The following is a 16,051-nucleotide window of genomic DNA, read 5'->3' as shown; positions in this document are numbered from 1 at the left end:
TGACATGATATGTGGTATAGACTTTGATCAAAATACATCATACAATGAGCAGTTTCTTACTGATTAGACAGATTTGACTATACATTTCCTCCTAGTCTACACATATTGAAATGTTTGATTTCCTTCAATTTCCATTATTCTTATAGGTAGTTCAGACAATGTTCAGGTAATGCAGTCTGTTACTAATCAAATTGTTTAGTGAAGTTGTGTAGCAGTGGGTACCATTCTGTCCTTTTACCATCAAAGGGGCTTCAGACATTATCAGGGATGCTGTTCTTTGTTTTGTGGTTACCATTATTTTTTGGGTATGCAAACTAATTTTTCAGTCATCAACCAAAAATAATTAGCAACAATAACTAGACTGGGGACAATTCTACAAAATTATAACAGAGAAGCCACTTTTAGTGTAATATCTAGCACTAACAAAAAATACGTCCAGCTCTTAAATATTGGAAAATTGGTTAACAATTCAGTTTGTTTCAGGATGTCAATCCTCCCTGTCATAGTTATGTAATTCCTGCATCGCAGTCACTATAGGATAGGAACAACACATTATTTTCTATTTGATGACTGTTAAATGGGCCAGATGGTTAGTACTGTAAATGTGCTGCCAGGAATCTCTCCTAGAGGAGTCTGCCAATGCACATCTGCAGCTTATTTTGCAAAGTGCCTGCTGAATTTTTGTTCTCTGCTTAGGAATGTTCACCTGTGTTTGATCATAAGATTAGGACATATAAATGTAGGGGTGGCCTCAGGAGAATTTAACATGTTTTGTGCACAAACGTGACCTCTATGCTTACAAAGATGATGAATGTAACGGTGTAATAAAGTTAAGCTAAGTTGCAGGGTTAAGCCTATAGCGGTAAGTAAACAAAATTTCATTTAAAGAGAATGATGGATTTTTACTTACTATTTTTTGTTCTTTTTTTCTGATATTTAAATAAGTAAATCTGAGAATTGTTTATGATTTGCAGTGTTTTGGGGGTGTAAAGAGGCTGATTTTTACTTCTACTCATATTTTCAGTTGTGCACCTTTTATCGCCTTTCTTCTCTGAGTTATTTAATAAAAGGAGCAGTTAAATGACAGTGTTTGTATGTAGACAAGGGGAGCTGAACAAACTGTGAAAGGAGATTAGAATTACCGCTGTGCGCCTGTATAAAATAGATGTGTAAGAATGGTTGTACTATGCGACAGAGGTTGCACAATATAGTTAATTTCAAGAATAAAAAAACAGCCCCAAAACAACTTCAGCACCCCAATGTCACTCATCCTAAAATTCACCCACATGCTCACCTGCTCCAAAATTTCACATCATGCCACTCAGACTTGCCACGTCCTAAATAGCCCCATATGCCCTCATACCCCCACTTGTCACTTGTGCTCTCTAACAAAACAAAGAATGAAGCATATTAGAGAAGGTGGCCGGTGGGCTGCCTGTTTATCATTTCTGTTATTAACGTTTATTATTGTGTGGGGAACCCCTTGACCTATTTGTGTGATCATGTCATTGTGAGTCCAGATGGGGTGTTGTTTCTCTGCCACCAGATTAAATGCCAGCCATTCACTGCTAAGGGATTTTATCCTTGGTTTAGTGTATCTGGGCCAGTTGGCCAACCACTCGTTTTGGTTTTGTATTAGTCTAGCTGAACTCACAGAATTACAAGTTTGTTGTATTTTAAAGGGAAGATTAGTTTTAAATCTGGTTCCCCACATGAATTTAGGTTGGTAGTAAAGTGGTACATTGGGGATATGGGGTGGAGTTTTCTAAAAAATAAAATATATTTTTTTTCACTGTGCTAGTTTTTATTTTACAGTATTTTTGGCAGGTGGACAGGTTGCCAGGGCAAGCTGGTGCTTGTACCTGTACAAGCATTAGCAATCTCTGGAAGCCATGGGTAAGCTGTCACTTATAGTTCTACAAGTCCCAGCATATCCAAACAGTTCAGATCTGCCAAGGCTTGCTGGGACCAGTATTGCCCCACAGCAAAATCCTAATATCTATCTTTTACCAATTTATTACCTCAACACCCACTGCACTGGGATGTTGTAAAGAGCCTTAGTGCATTCAACACAGGGCTGTTTTTTTCTAAGGGTGGCCGGTCCACATTTTCCCCAAATCCCCTATGTGGCTGAATAGGCTAGGGCTGAGGAACCATATGACAGCAGTATAAGAGCTGCTGCTGGGTACACTTTTTTTTTGGATGAGGCGGTCCATTTTTAAAAGCATTTAATGATGAGGAGAATCTAGCAACAGCCTTTCAGCAGCCGCAATAAATACAGCTCCTGACAGACGTATATGCGGCTGTGTCCAGGTCTGACTTAATTATGGGAACACTGTACACAGCCTACACTTTCTCGACAATTCCCTCCCCGTCTCTCTAAGCAGAAGAAATTGCAAGTGTAAGATGCATCCAAATCTGCATTTGGAAGTAGGCGTACAATTTTTTTTGTGCGCATACCCAGTACAAATTTGCATATTTTACACCTTGCAAATGGGCATTCGCCCAACTCAGCATCAGACCCAAAGTATTTTATCTCTTGAAAACCCTATCTTATTTTTACTTGTACCTCAATGAGAACCTCTGGAAGCCATATCACTCCGTCAAGGAGGCCGTAATCATTCCGTTCTTTTTGGATGGAGTTGAATATAACCTTCCTATTTGCTACATGGTAACATATTATCATTTTAGGACCATCCATTAATTATTTTTTACATTTTCTTCTAAAATACTACTTGTTTAAGCCTCATTCATATCTTTAAAATAAAGTAATGCGTGTATGTGAAAACAGTCCAAAGCTGTGCATGCCCTTTGATCAATGATAAAATGAATCATTTTGGTTTAGTATTAGTCTGTTTAGATGAACTCACAGAATTACAAGTTTGTTGTATCTTAAAGGGAAGTTTAGTTTTACTTTTGGTTCCCTTACAGCAAGTACTTTGATATTAAAACACCAGTGCCCTTTGTAAGAAGAAAACCTATTGGTTATCCACTTTTTGCCCCACATAACCAGTGTCCAGCAAATCTTTACTTGGCCAGGACTTGTATTTAGTAGGATTTTGGGTGTATCATCATCATCATCGTTTTTTTTATAAGGTGCCACAGATTCTGCACTGATGGACAGTCAGCATACAGATACATGAATACAACATAACAAATACATGAATAAACATAACTATAATAACAAATCCAATGAAGCATAATAGCAGACGTTTAGTACAAAAACCCAAGTATGAGTTATGTTCGAGCAATTACAGGTAGAACACAACAGGCATGAATTACGTATATATTAGTAAATGAAGTTTGCATAGAACTCACACAAATAATTCAATGTAGGGTCAAAGGGTCCTCTGACCCTTCAGACTTAAACAATTTAAATTCTCACTTCTTCCTTTGCATTTCTTCCCTTACCTTTTTAATTAGCGACATTGGTTTAGACTTAATTCTATTACATTTTTTTCCTTTAAGAATGAATTTATACGTGTATGTTTCCAACAACATTTTAAGACAGCCCACTATTCTTCCGTATTTTTTCCTTCAAAAACTTTGTCCCCGTCTATGCACTTTATAGACTCCTTTAGCATATTAAAATTTGCCTTTCTAAAGTTTAAAGTCCTAGTTGATCCCTTATACCGTTGCTTCTGGAAACTAATTTCAAATGAGACCATATAATGATCCCTGTTTCCCAAGTGTTCCCTTACTTGAATATTTGATATTATGTCTACATTTTTAGTTATTATTAGGTCCAGTATAGTCCGGTTCCTAGTTGGTTCCTCTACTAATTGGGACATGTAATGGTCTTCTAGCGTGCTCAGAAACCTATTTTCCCTAGCTGTACCGCAGGTCTCAGTACTCCAATCAATGTAATAATTAAAATCCCCCATAATTAAAATTTGATCTAGTTGTGTAGCCTTTTCAATTTGCTGTTAAAGTTTCGCTTCCTCAATCATACTAATATCTGGTGGTTTATAGCATATCCCTATCAGCAACTTCTCTGAATTTTTCCTCCGCTGGATATTTCCACCCACAATGCCTCTATATTATCACCAATATTCTCGTAAATAACTTCCTGAATACTTGGTTTTAACTCTGGCTTAATATAAAGACATACTTCTTCTCCCCTTTTATTTACCCTATCCCTCCTGAAGAGAGAATAGCCTTCCAAGTTGATTGCCCAGTCATGTGTATCTTCCCACCAGGTCTCCGTAATACCTATAATATCATACTGCTCATTCATTGCTACTAGTTCTAATTCCCCCATTTTACCTGTCAGATTTCTTTGTGCTTTAAAAAGGGCCTCTCCTTATCGGATATGCTTCCCTTTCCCCCCTCTCCACCCCCTTGACTCTTGTTAAATTTCTCCTTACTACTCTCAATGTCTATCCCATAAATACTTGCTCCCCCCCGAAGCCTAGCTCCAACCTTCTAACCATCCTCTCTCCTACCACAGCAGCCCCCTCCTCATTCAGGTGCAATTCATCTCGACAATAAAGATGGCAACTAACCCAGAAATCAGCCCAGTGCTCTAAGAATCCAATACCCTCCTTCCTACACCAATCTTTTAGCCACGCATTAACCTCCCGCTGCCTCCCTGGACTACAGCGTGGCACAAGCAGTATTTCCGAAAATACTACCTTGCTTTAAGTTTGCGACCTATGTCCCTGAAATCATTCTTTAGGACACCCCTTCTTCCTCTAACTCGGTCATTGGTGCCAACATGCACCAAAACCGCAGGGTCATTCCCAGCCCCTCCCAACAATCTGTCCACCCGATCCGCAATATGCCGACCCAGAGCACCCGGGAGACAACACACTGTTCGGCATGCACAGTTCCAGTAACAGATTGCCCTATCTACCTTCCTAATAATTGAATCCCCTACCACCACCATCTCCTGGGTCCCTGAGTAACTTTGGTCCCCTCTATGCTGGAGAGACCATTTCCCTAGTTGCTAGAGGAAACAGTTTCACCCAACTCAACCAATTCTGAACTGCCTTCCACAGTATCTTCAGACAATCTGGCATATCTGCTGGGATTGCTTAGCTCAGAACTGGCCTGCCTCTTCCTCCCTCTGCTACCCCTATTAACTGTTACCCAGCTGCCTACCTGTACATCCTCCTCTTTCTCTTCTCCACCCTGTTCAGCTAATGCATCAACGGTGAGCTGTAAACTCTGCTCCAGGTTGGCAATCTCTCTCAATGTTGCAATGGTCTTCTTTAGATCAGTTACCTGGGCTTCCAAAGAGACCAATTGCTCACATTTCTCACAGAGTTATAAACCTTGGAACAATTGCTCCAAGTGTGCATACATATGACAAGCTATGCATTGAGTGAGATCATCGAGGCTGCTACCACTCATTTTATTATGGCTAACCTAACTTCTTATAGCCTAGAGTGAGCTCGAGAGTACTAACCTTTGCTAGCCATTTAACAGATTAAACCCCTTCCTGGATTCAATTCCTTACTGGATCTAACTCCACACTTGAAATCAAACAGCAGTGGAAATCACAAGCTCAATGAAATCGCTTGCCACCACCTGTTAAATAGAGCTTGCACTAACCAGCTGTATCAACCTATGCAATTAAACCACACCCACTAGCTCTAACAGAAAGAAGAGAAAAAAAGAAAAAAAAAAGGGACACTTAACACACACAAAAACAAACCCCCTTCAATAAACACTCAGAATAATTCCCCAATGTATATCACTCTCTCAACACAGCACAGCAATCCTTACTGGATCTAACTCCACACTTTAAACAAACAGCACTTGAAATCAAACAGCAGTGGAAATCACAAGGTGAATTAGAGTAGAATTATTCTCATTGCAGAATGATGGAAATTCAGGTATGACACCTGTTTCCCGGATATTACTGTATTCTCCCACAGCATCCTAGCTGTCACTGGCTTTCATTCTCTTAATCACCTGCTTTAACTTCATTCTTTCTCCTTAGCACTCTGCTCCTGATTTAACTTCTTACTCTGCTATTTCTCCCACCTTGTCTATTTCATTTCCAATCTTCCTTTGTTCTGGTTTACTTTGCTATTTATCTCTGTCTGCCTTGAATTCTGACTCATTTGCTCTCACTTTCCTAATCACTTGTTTAACATCCTTCAATCTAATGTTTCTCTCTTCCTACAGATTTCTTTATGACACTGCTTTTTTATGGTACTTTAATTTATTATTCATTTATATAAATCTTTAGATGCTCTGTTGTTTTCTCTCAACTCCACTTTCCATCCTTCTGAAACATTTCCCTCTGACAAGCTACCGATCTAACTATTCCTCACTCTGTCTGTCACTAATCTCTGACTCTTGTCTTTAACCATAATGTCTTCCACACATTTTCTTATGAACAGCCTTTTTTAACTTCTTATATCTCTTTTCTGTCAGACCCCCTTCTTGTTAAAGCTGTTCCTTGCTCTGTTTGTTTGCTCTCTCAAACCTCCTTCTCACTACTTTCTCCACACTGTTGAAGTCATATAATTGGATGAACGAAAGTATATTGGTTTAATATTGGTTTGCCGTGCGTATTGCGAAGCCTACGCCACGTAACACGTGGCGTGATGCGATCACACGGTAAAATACGCACGCACACACTAGCATTACAACATTTAGTTATTTATACAATTCATATTGGTTCTGTTACACTGTAATTCAGGAGCAGATAGCATTTGGTTTATTATTAGTCTATATATATAGTGATTATATGTACATTGTAGTGTTATTAAAGGTTTAGGTTATAAGAAAGGTGTCATGCCTGATATCATATTGATCCCCTAATCATCAGCAGCTGTCCGGTGCAGTCGGCGAAGAGATCGCACATTGCATACTTTAGTTATTGATATTAGGGAATAAATCTTATGTATGATGCTGGCTATGAAAGGAGCAGACTCCCTGGAAAGACGACCCCCTCCTTTGGATTCCTTAGATTGAATCAGCCTATGAACTGTTTAACCTGAAGCCACCCTGTACCTGGACCTATAGAAGCAAGCTATGTCATCTCTATTGTTCACAATGAAACACTGACTGTATATATTAGCTGCATCCCACACCAGGGTCAGTCTACTCTGACCACAGTTATCTAACAGATACACTGTTCCATTGGGACCCATGGAAGCGCAGCGATTGCAGCGGTATGTATGTATGTAACTTTTGGTATTGGCTGTGCTGTACTGTACTTTATCATAATATAATAATGTATTGAATTGTTGATTATTTACATCTGTTAAAATAAACCACCATGTGCTTTGGAAACACATACAATTGATTGGGCAATGCTTATTTTAAAACGAAGAATTACTTTAATAATACCAATGGCTCCTCTTTTTTAGAGATCCACTCACTATTGCTTCTGTCGCTCACCGTTCCTTTTTCTGTCAGACCCCCTTCTTGTTTAAGTATAACCATTTTCCTTCCTCAACCTCTGTCAGTCTCCTTGCTTCTATAACCAACCAATCATTTATCTCTCTCTGTGGCCTTTGATTGGATGACTTCCAATATCTGTGATGATTTCCTACTTATCTATTAAACTTTTAGACAATAAGATGAATAAACATACATCCTCTGGCTGACAACCACAGGTAGGGCACCAATTAAAATAATCGTTAATATGTTGGGAAGCCATCAATACTTTTAATAGTTTGTAGTGCAACACAGTACCCCATGTCTGTAGCTTACAGAATAAGTGATATAGAGACTCTTTCAGAGCCTCCCCAATCACTTTTCTCTTCCCCCCCTAGTGCTGGGGAATGCAGGATGCTCTGTGATTTCATCACTCATATACAATGTTGTCACTGGCTTCGCTTTTATCCTCCAATCATGAAGAAAAGAAATGCTCACAGATCCAGTTCTTAGCTGTTAGGGGTTATAATTGCACCAGCCAGTAAAATTATCATTATAGCAGTAGAAATATTGATATTTGCTATGACACTTGCAAATTGCACTACTTATACTGGGCATCTAGAAGATACCTGTGCACCTGGGGATCTAATCAGTGCTCATTTTGCATGCATTTATGTGGGTTATCAAATCTGATGAGAACCATTTGTTTGGTGAATGAGCAGGGGAACAGGATGTCTTCTGGCTGCACACACAAGCCTATAGTAGTCATCTTCAGACTCATTTTGGGGTCTCACATACACCAATATCAGGACAATTGGCTGAAATCCTATTGTTTTTGACCAGCATTGCACACTGCACACTAGAAGCTGTTTATCTAAATCAGAAACCACTGGACATTATCAGTCTAACTATAAAGTGGTGTAATAGAGCTCTTGATAGTCAGTAAACAAATAAACACCTAGGTTTCTTTACACAATTCTATTGAGAAGAGCTGTAGACAAGGTGACTCACAGCTGAGACCATTGTTTGCTGATGACTTTATAAGAACAAGATACCCATTGCTGCCTGGCTAAAGATGCTAGCAGTCCCTCTCTCAATCATTAGACATCAAAGATGTATCATTTCCCTCAGTAACATTACACTTCTCTCTGCAGGCATATCCATCATATCTAGAGCACCAAGCACTTTTATTGCGATAGGTATGTGTCAGTTTGTAGTTTTCTATAATAATCATGAAAATGAAGCCACAAGTTAAAACAACAAAGCAATATATGCAGCATTTAGTTATACTGTAAATGTTAGCCTAGTCAAATGTGTTTTGCAATAAATGATATGTACTGTCTTGAATTTGGTATATATAATGCTGTGCATATATATATATATATATATATATATATATATATATATATATATATATAGAGCAAGAGTTTGATTTACCATGCATCAAATATAATTTATGTTTGGAATTTTGTAAAATTGTATTTACTGCCTTTGGTTGATTTATACATTTTAAAGAATGATTTTGTTCCCTTGGAATACTAAACCTTGCCTACAGCTGCGTAGTATCAAAATATGATAAAATTATGCCTTTTTTTTGTATGTTTCTACAATATGTGGCATAATTTGTTTTAATTTATTGCATTGCTCCTTCATTATATTCCACTCAACTACCTTGCTGTATGTTAGATATATTTTTTACTTGACTAAATGTTTATGGGTCAACTGGACTTTCTTTTGGTAGCATATTAATCTAAATATAGGCAAATAGACAAAATAGATAAACATTCACCTAACCATGTTTTGTGGTCCACTGTGCCTTGTTACAGTATTTTTACATACATATATATTTATTGCATGGCTTTTAACGCATATGAGCATATCAAATATGTACACTTTATTAAAGATACACGGAGGGTTATTTACTTACATTACTCAAAGTTGAAAATATACACTAAAACCCAGCTTTCATCTGTCTAGACCACAATGCCCAATAATATTACAATGAAAATCGTTTGGCTCTTTATTAGCATGGTAAATGTGGTCAGTGGGTGGCCGCAATGATACTCTACTTGTTCCCCCTACAAGGTCAAATGTCTTGATCTCATCCAATGGGGACATTGATCATGGCGCTTTACACTTGTGCCACGCTGCATATTCAGCTTGTATGTGGTCAGCTTGAGTCAATGAAAAAAGGTCTGTTTACTGTAGTTTTGCAGATTTGCGTCTTTGAGCAATATTAGTAAATAATCATATACTGTATGTCCACTAGTAAATATCATAATAAAGTTTATATATAAACAGTGTGTGTGTGTTTGAGCTTATTTTAATTTTACCCAAGTGGCAAAATATTTTACTCTTCTCCATCCTTTAGAGATTAAAGCACTCATTTAGCGTGAACGCATTTGTACTAAGAACACAAAAAAGCATATTTACATGTATATGTAGAGTCAATGCATATCGAAATCGAGCTCAAAATCAGTAGCATTTGCTCCAGGTGTACATCAGGCATAGCAAGTGTGTAAACATACTCCTTATAGTAGTGTAGTGATAGTGCTGAGAAATCGTAGCAATAGTGCAGAGATGTGGCCTGACAATGTAAATAGTAAATGTGAAAGTCACATTTTCCATATAAAATTACATTAAATAAAACACAAATACAAATTAAATGAAATTAGTGAAATTAAATTAAGGTAAAAGAAATATAAATATTTGTTGTTTTCCACCTTAAAAATCCAATGGCAATTTTTCCTGCAGCAGACCAAATGGAAATGTCAATGCGAATAAATGGCAATAGATGAGGTGTCTCCAAGTCCAACAACCTGTAGAATCCTCTCAGTTAAATAAAAGATTATCCACTGCGATTAATGCGGTTCCAATGCACAAAGAGAATTAATTGCCAAATATAACAAAGTATAACCAATACATTACACTGCGCACTAGATCCAGTAACCATCATCGATCCTGAAGCCTTTGAAGAAACTGATACTGTGTCCAGTGGGCTGTTTTATACAGTTTTGGGTTGTAAAAAAAACCCCAAAAAACAATGATGATGTGACCATGTACACAAAAAACACTAAGATCATGCTTCAATGGTTCAAGGTTCACGATAGTTCAGTACAATGCAGGTCATAGGTCAGTTCAAACGGTGCTTCTCCAAAGGTGGAAACAACTTATTCCAACAGTTGTGTATGTGCTTTGCCTCAGGGAATTGTCGAACATCCAGTTTAAACTAACCTATTAACATACGCTGCTTGGAGTATATTGGGTACCAATCTCATACTAATCATATAATCATAACTAGCGATCATAATGCCTGCTGGTGAAATGTGTATTAATATTCCTGAACCCTAAATATCTTTAATGTAGGTTTATCATCTTGCAATAAATCTCTAACCACTTTATATTAATAATAAAAGAATGTCAGTTGAAAAGTTTATTTAACGTGAACTAGTTACAAGTGTAAGTGTGAATGTAAGTATATTTACTGTGTTTTCCTATGCGATTGCGTAATTAACCTTTCTACGCCATTGCATACTTTTTTCAATTGCATAGGAAACTATAACAACCAATATTTAATAAAGGACTTCATTTAATTATTTGACTTCGACAAACCATAAGGAAGCAATGAAGAGTACAAACAGGTCATTGCATCAATTCATGATGCTAAATATTCAATGCTTCGGGTTCACAAATAAGGAAAGCATCTAATACTGACTAGCCAAAGATAGTCTTACCTGACATATAGGGTAACCCCAGCAAGGCCTTTTTTAAAATATTTTTTTTCAATAAACTGTTTATTGAGAAGGGTCACGATAATACAATGAAACAGTAAAACAGAAGTAAAATGAAATAGAAAATAAAAGTACAATAAAGTTAAGAACAAATGACACTGAATGATCTTGTGAGAAAAGAGGTTAAACACTATTAACATACAGGTAAATAACAATAGGCACAGAAATGAGTCTTCCTTTTTCCTTTTTTGAGATTAGAGAAGGAAGGATTAATAAGAGAAAAGGGATACTTGTCATGGCATTTTCAATTAAGCTCTGCATAGAAGGTGTCTTGGGTAAGCAAAATATGGTAGTGAGGGTGGGGAAATATTTTACTTTTTTTACTACCAATTTTAGAAAAGATAACAATACATCCATATTATAAATAATTTGGAAAGGAATAATAGAAAGAATTCATAGTCAGGTTTTGCCAGATAAATATATAAGCTATTTGTCAAATGATGCATATCTCATACTGTTGGTGAAAATACATTTGTAGAACATTTAGGTATATCTGGAACAGACTTGTAATTAAGAGTATATTGTATGTACTTAATGTTCGGAAAGTCACATTCTTATTTGTGCGCTAAATGAAAAAGCAGCCAGTATTTTCCTGACATGAAAAATAACAAACTAATTTGCACCCCTTGCATTGTAACATGGTTTGTCTAGGAACAATTTACTGTTTATTTTTTTTGCTTTGCGTGCCTTAGGCTAGGTACACACTGAAGCGCTTTCGTTCAATAATTGGGCAAATCAGCCGACATATGACCGTGCGGTCGGAAGTCGGGTTAATGTGTATAGTTAATTTGTATAGTGACACGATGATCGAATGGTGTGCCAAAGTGTTGATTGTTGGCTCATTTGGTTGGTTGAGATGTTTAATATTTTCCGACCAATCCACCCAAGTGGTGTATATATTATAGTGTGTATAATTTTCCGATCAATCCATGAACAAGTGCCGATAGTTCCTCGACCTGTGACTCTTTTGAGGGTGTGTGTATGTTAATTTCTGATGCCTGTACCAGTCCCATTGTGCATTCTTCTTTCTGGAAATAAAACAACTTGTTTAATATACTATATACTATTGTCAGTCGTTTATCTACAAATTCACTTACAAGTCCTTTCAGCAGTCAAAATTACTTTTTTTTAATGTTTCTACGGATTCGCATCAGTCTCTGTTGTTATTCTTTAGGTTTGACCAACGCTTCTGTACTTGAAATTTATTTATTTTCTTTCTAAGTTTCTCCTTAATTTGTTTTAGTAATCTCTGCATTATTAATTCTTCTCTGGTATTAACTCTTCGGTATTTTCTCTTTTGGCAGTCATAAACGTACTGGTCCAATACTTTTACCATCATCTCCACTTCTCTCGGGCTCATTGCATTTGCTCTTTTCATGTGCATTAATTGTATTTCTTCTTCTTCTCCATCCCCTCCAATACTTCTACAAATTTTTTCTCTACTTCTCAGACCCCCACTGACACCTGCTCCTCATCCGCCATCTTCTTACGTCCCTCGGTGCCAGATAGGCTCCTCTGTAATTTAATACACTCAGACATGGGTGTTCGTTTCAGTTGTGGACCAATCAGTGGCGGTAGACTTTGCAGAATGAAGCATTGTGGGTGAAGACCATTCGTGTATAACAACCCTGTGTTTGACTAATATATCAATATATTTAACCCCTAGTGGTCCGAGATATACGAACGGATACTACAAGTGTTTCATACCTTACATCCATTGCCATACAAGGTAAGCTGTGATTATTATTTTTCTCTTGTACCAGTGTGCTTATCGTAACAACTGCATAAATATATATTTTGTGAATGTTAATATGTGTATATGCAAAATACTTTGGTTATACCTATTAGTATTATTTATGATACACTAGTACTAGTACATAAAATTATACTGAAAATATTTTAAAAATATAGTACCATATATTGTAGAGTTTTTTTTTATATTATCAGTGGATAAAAGAGGACCATGACTCTTTCTTTTTATTTTTATTTTGATAACAGTAGCTGAAAATGTCATATGACCACAATGTGGAGCTAAAAAAGGATTTCATTGACACTTATAGGGCGTACCCCTGTTTGTTGAAAATAAAATAATAGGAATTTTGTAGGTTGAGGCCTCAAAAAAATCAGGGGCAGGTGCAGATGATGTTCATGTGCCAAAGCTGTGGTACTTTGACCTTCTGCACTTCATTCTTGAAAATGAAAATACACGCCAGTCCACCTGCAGCCTGGAAACAGATAGGAGTTCTCCTACTGTTATGGTTCAACCTCCTCGTGGAACTGTAAGTAAAATATATTACACTGTTGCTGTGTAACAGGTCTATTATTATTATTATTATTAATATTTATTTATAAGGCGCCACAAGGCATCCGCAGCGCCGTACAGAGACAAACAAAATCACAATACAATGGGAGACAGCACAGTACAGTAAACACAGCAACTCAGTACGCTCAATGCACAGCTAGAGAGGGCGGGGAAGGGGGAGGGAGGATCCGCAAACGACGGGGCCCAAGAAGGAGGGCGCAGAAGACAGGGAGACCCCCAGGGGGGAGGAGGGAGTGAGAGTGGACGTGGGGTGGAGGACCCTCGAGGAGGAGGGCTAAGTAGCTGGAGAGCAGAGTTAGAAGCGGTGGAAACAGGAGGAGAGATGGCCCTGCTCAGAGGAGCGTACAATCTAAGGGAAGGGGTGGACAGACAGAGAGACGCAGGGGAGAGAGGGAGAGTAGGGGGACAGAGGCAGAAGATAAGGTAGGAAGTTAAGTGGGAGACAGAAAGGCTTTAAGAAAAAGGTGGGTTTTTAGGACCCGTTTGAAGCTGGACAGATTAGGGGAAGTTCTGATGGAGGGAGGGAGCTTGTTCCAGTGGAGGGGGGCAGCGCGGGCGAAGTTTTGGATATGCGCGTGGGAGGAGGTTATAAGGGGGGAAGAGAGGCGACGGTCAGAGGCAGAACGGAGAGGGCGGGATGGAGCATGAATAGAGAGGAGGGTGGAGATGTAGGGCGCAGTGGAGTTGGCGAGGGCCTTGTAGGTGAGTGTGAGGAGCTTAAAGAGGATTCTGAAGGGGAATGGGAGCCAGTGAAGGGCTAGGTAGAGGGGGGAGACAAAAGAGGAGCGGCGAGAGAGGAAAATAAGCCTAGCTGCAGCGTTAAGGATCGAAGGGGATCGAGATGAGAGTGGGGGAGGCCAGTGAGGAGGAGGTTGCAGTAGTCCAGGCGGGAGATGATCAGAGAGTGGATAAGGCATTTGGTGGCATCTTGGGAGAGGAAGGGCCGGATGCGAGCGATGTTGCGCAGCTGGAAGCGGCAGGATTTAGCAAGAGAGAGGATGTGGGGGCCAAAGGAGAGAGAGGAGTCGAGGATGACACCAAGGCAGCGAAGTTGGGGGACAGGGGAGAGGTCAGAAGGGGATGGGGTATGAGAGGGAGGAAAAACTATGAGCTCAGTTTTGGCAAGGTTAAGTTTGAGGAATCGAGAGGACATCCAGGAGGAGATGGCAGAGAGGCAGGCGGACACCCTAGAGAGGAGGGAGGGAGAGAGATCAGGAGAGGAGAGGTATAGTTGAGTGTCGTCAGCGTAAAGGTGGTAGCTGAAGCCGAAGGAGCTGATGAGTTCACCCAGGGAGGAGGTGTATAGAGAGAAGAGTAAGGGTCCCAGAACAGAGCCCTGAGGGACCCCGACTGGAAGGGTGGATGGGGGGAGAGAGACCCAGAGGTGGTGACAGAGAAGGAACGGTGAGTAAGGTAAGAGGTGAACCAGGACAGGACTGGGCCGGAGAGGCAGAAAGATTGGAGGGTGTGAAGGAGGAGGGGGTGGTCAACGGTGTCAAAGGCTGCAGAGAGGTCAAGGAGGATGAGAAGGGAGAAGTGGCCCCTGGCTTTTGCAGATTTTGCATGAATTTAAAGTGGAGGAAGTCAGACAGGGAGCAGGATTTTCTCCAGTGGCGTTCAGCGGTACGAGAGCATTTTTGGAGGTAGCGGGTAAATCTGGAGTGCCAGGGTTGGGGTTTGGAGCAGCGAGGGTGGACGAAGTGAGCAGGGGCGACTGCATCCAGAGCAGAGGTGAGGGTGAGATTGTAGAGGGAGACCGCCTGGTTGGGGCAGGCCAGGGAGGAAAGGGGAGAGAGGAGGGTATCGAGAGAGGAGGACAGAGAGGCTGGGTCAAGAGCATCGAGGTTGCGTATTTACAGAGTAGGTTTGGGCAGGGGGAGGGGAGCAGGAGAAGAGGAGAGAGAGAAGGAGAGAAGATGGTGGTCGGATAGAGGAATAGGAGAGATGGAGAAGTCGGAGAGATTACATAGGTAGGAGAAGACAAGATCAAGGGAGTGACCAAGGCAGTGGGTAGAGGAGGAGGTCCATTGGGTGAGACCGAGGAAGAGAGGGTGAGCAGGGTAGGTGGGGTTGTCGATGGGGATATTAAAGTCACCGAGAATGATCAAGGGGAGATCGGAGGAGAGGTAGTGAGGAAGCCAGCTAGCAAAGTTGTCAAGGAAGAGGGAGGTGGGGCCAGGGGGGCGGTGGATGACAGTGACGCGGAGATGGATGGGGTAGAAGAGGCGGATGGAGTGAGCTTCAAAAGAGGAGAAGGAGAGGGAGGGTTCAGGGGGAATGACACGAAAAGTACAGGTGGAGGAGAGGAGGAGGCCAACTCCACCGCCAGGGCGGGCACCAGGCCTGGCGGAGTGGGTGAAGGAGAGGCCACCATAGGAGAGGGCAGCGGGGGAAGTAGTATCAGAATCGGAGAGCCAGGTTTCAGTAACGGCAAGAAGGTTAAAGGAGTTGGATAGAAAGAGGTCGTGGATAGCAGTCAGCTTGTTGCGGACGGATCTGGCATTCCAGAGGGCACAGAAGAAAGGGGGAGAGGAGAGGGGGGAAATGGGGATGAGGTTAGCAAGATGAGCAGCGCGCGGGGGATGGCGGGGAGGAACGG

Source organism: Mixophyes fleayi, chromosome 4 (assembly GCF_038048845.1).
Source record: "Mixophyes fleayi isolate aMixFle1 chromosome 4, aMixFle1.hap1, whole genome shotgun sequence".
Lineage (NCBI taxonomy): Eukaryota > Metazoa > Chordata > Amphibia > Anura > Limnodynastidae > Mixophyes > Mixophyes fleayi.
The sequence above is the reverse complement of the archived record's forward strand: the minus strand, read 5'-3'. Positions refer to the sequence as shown.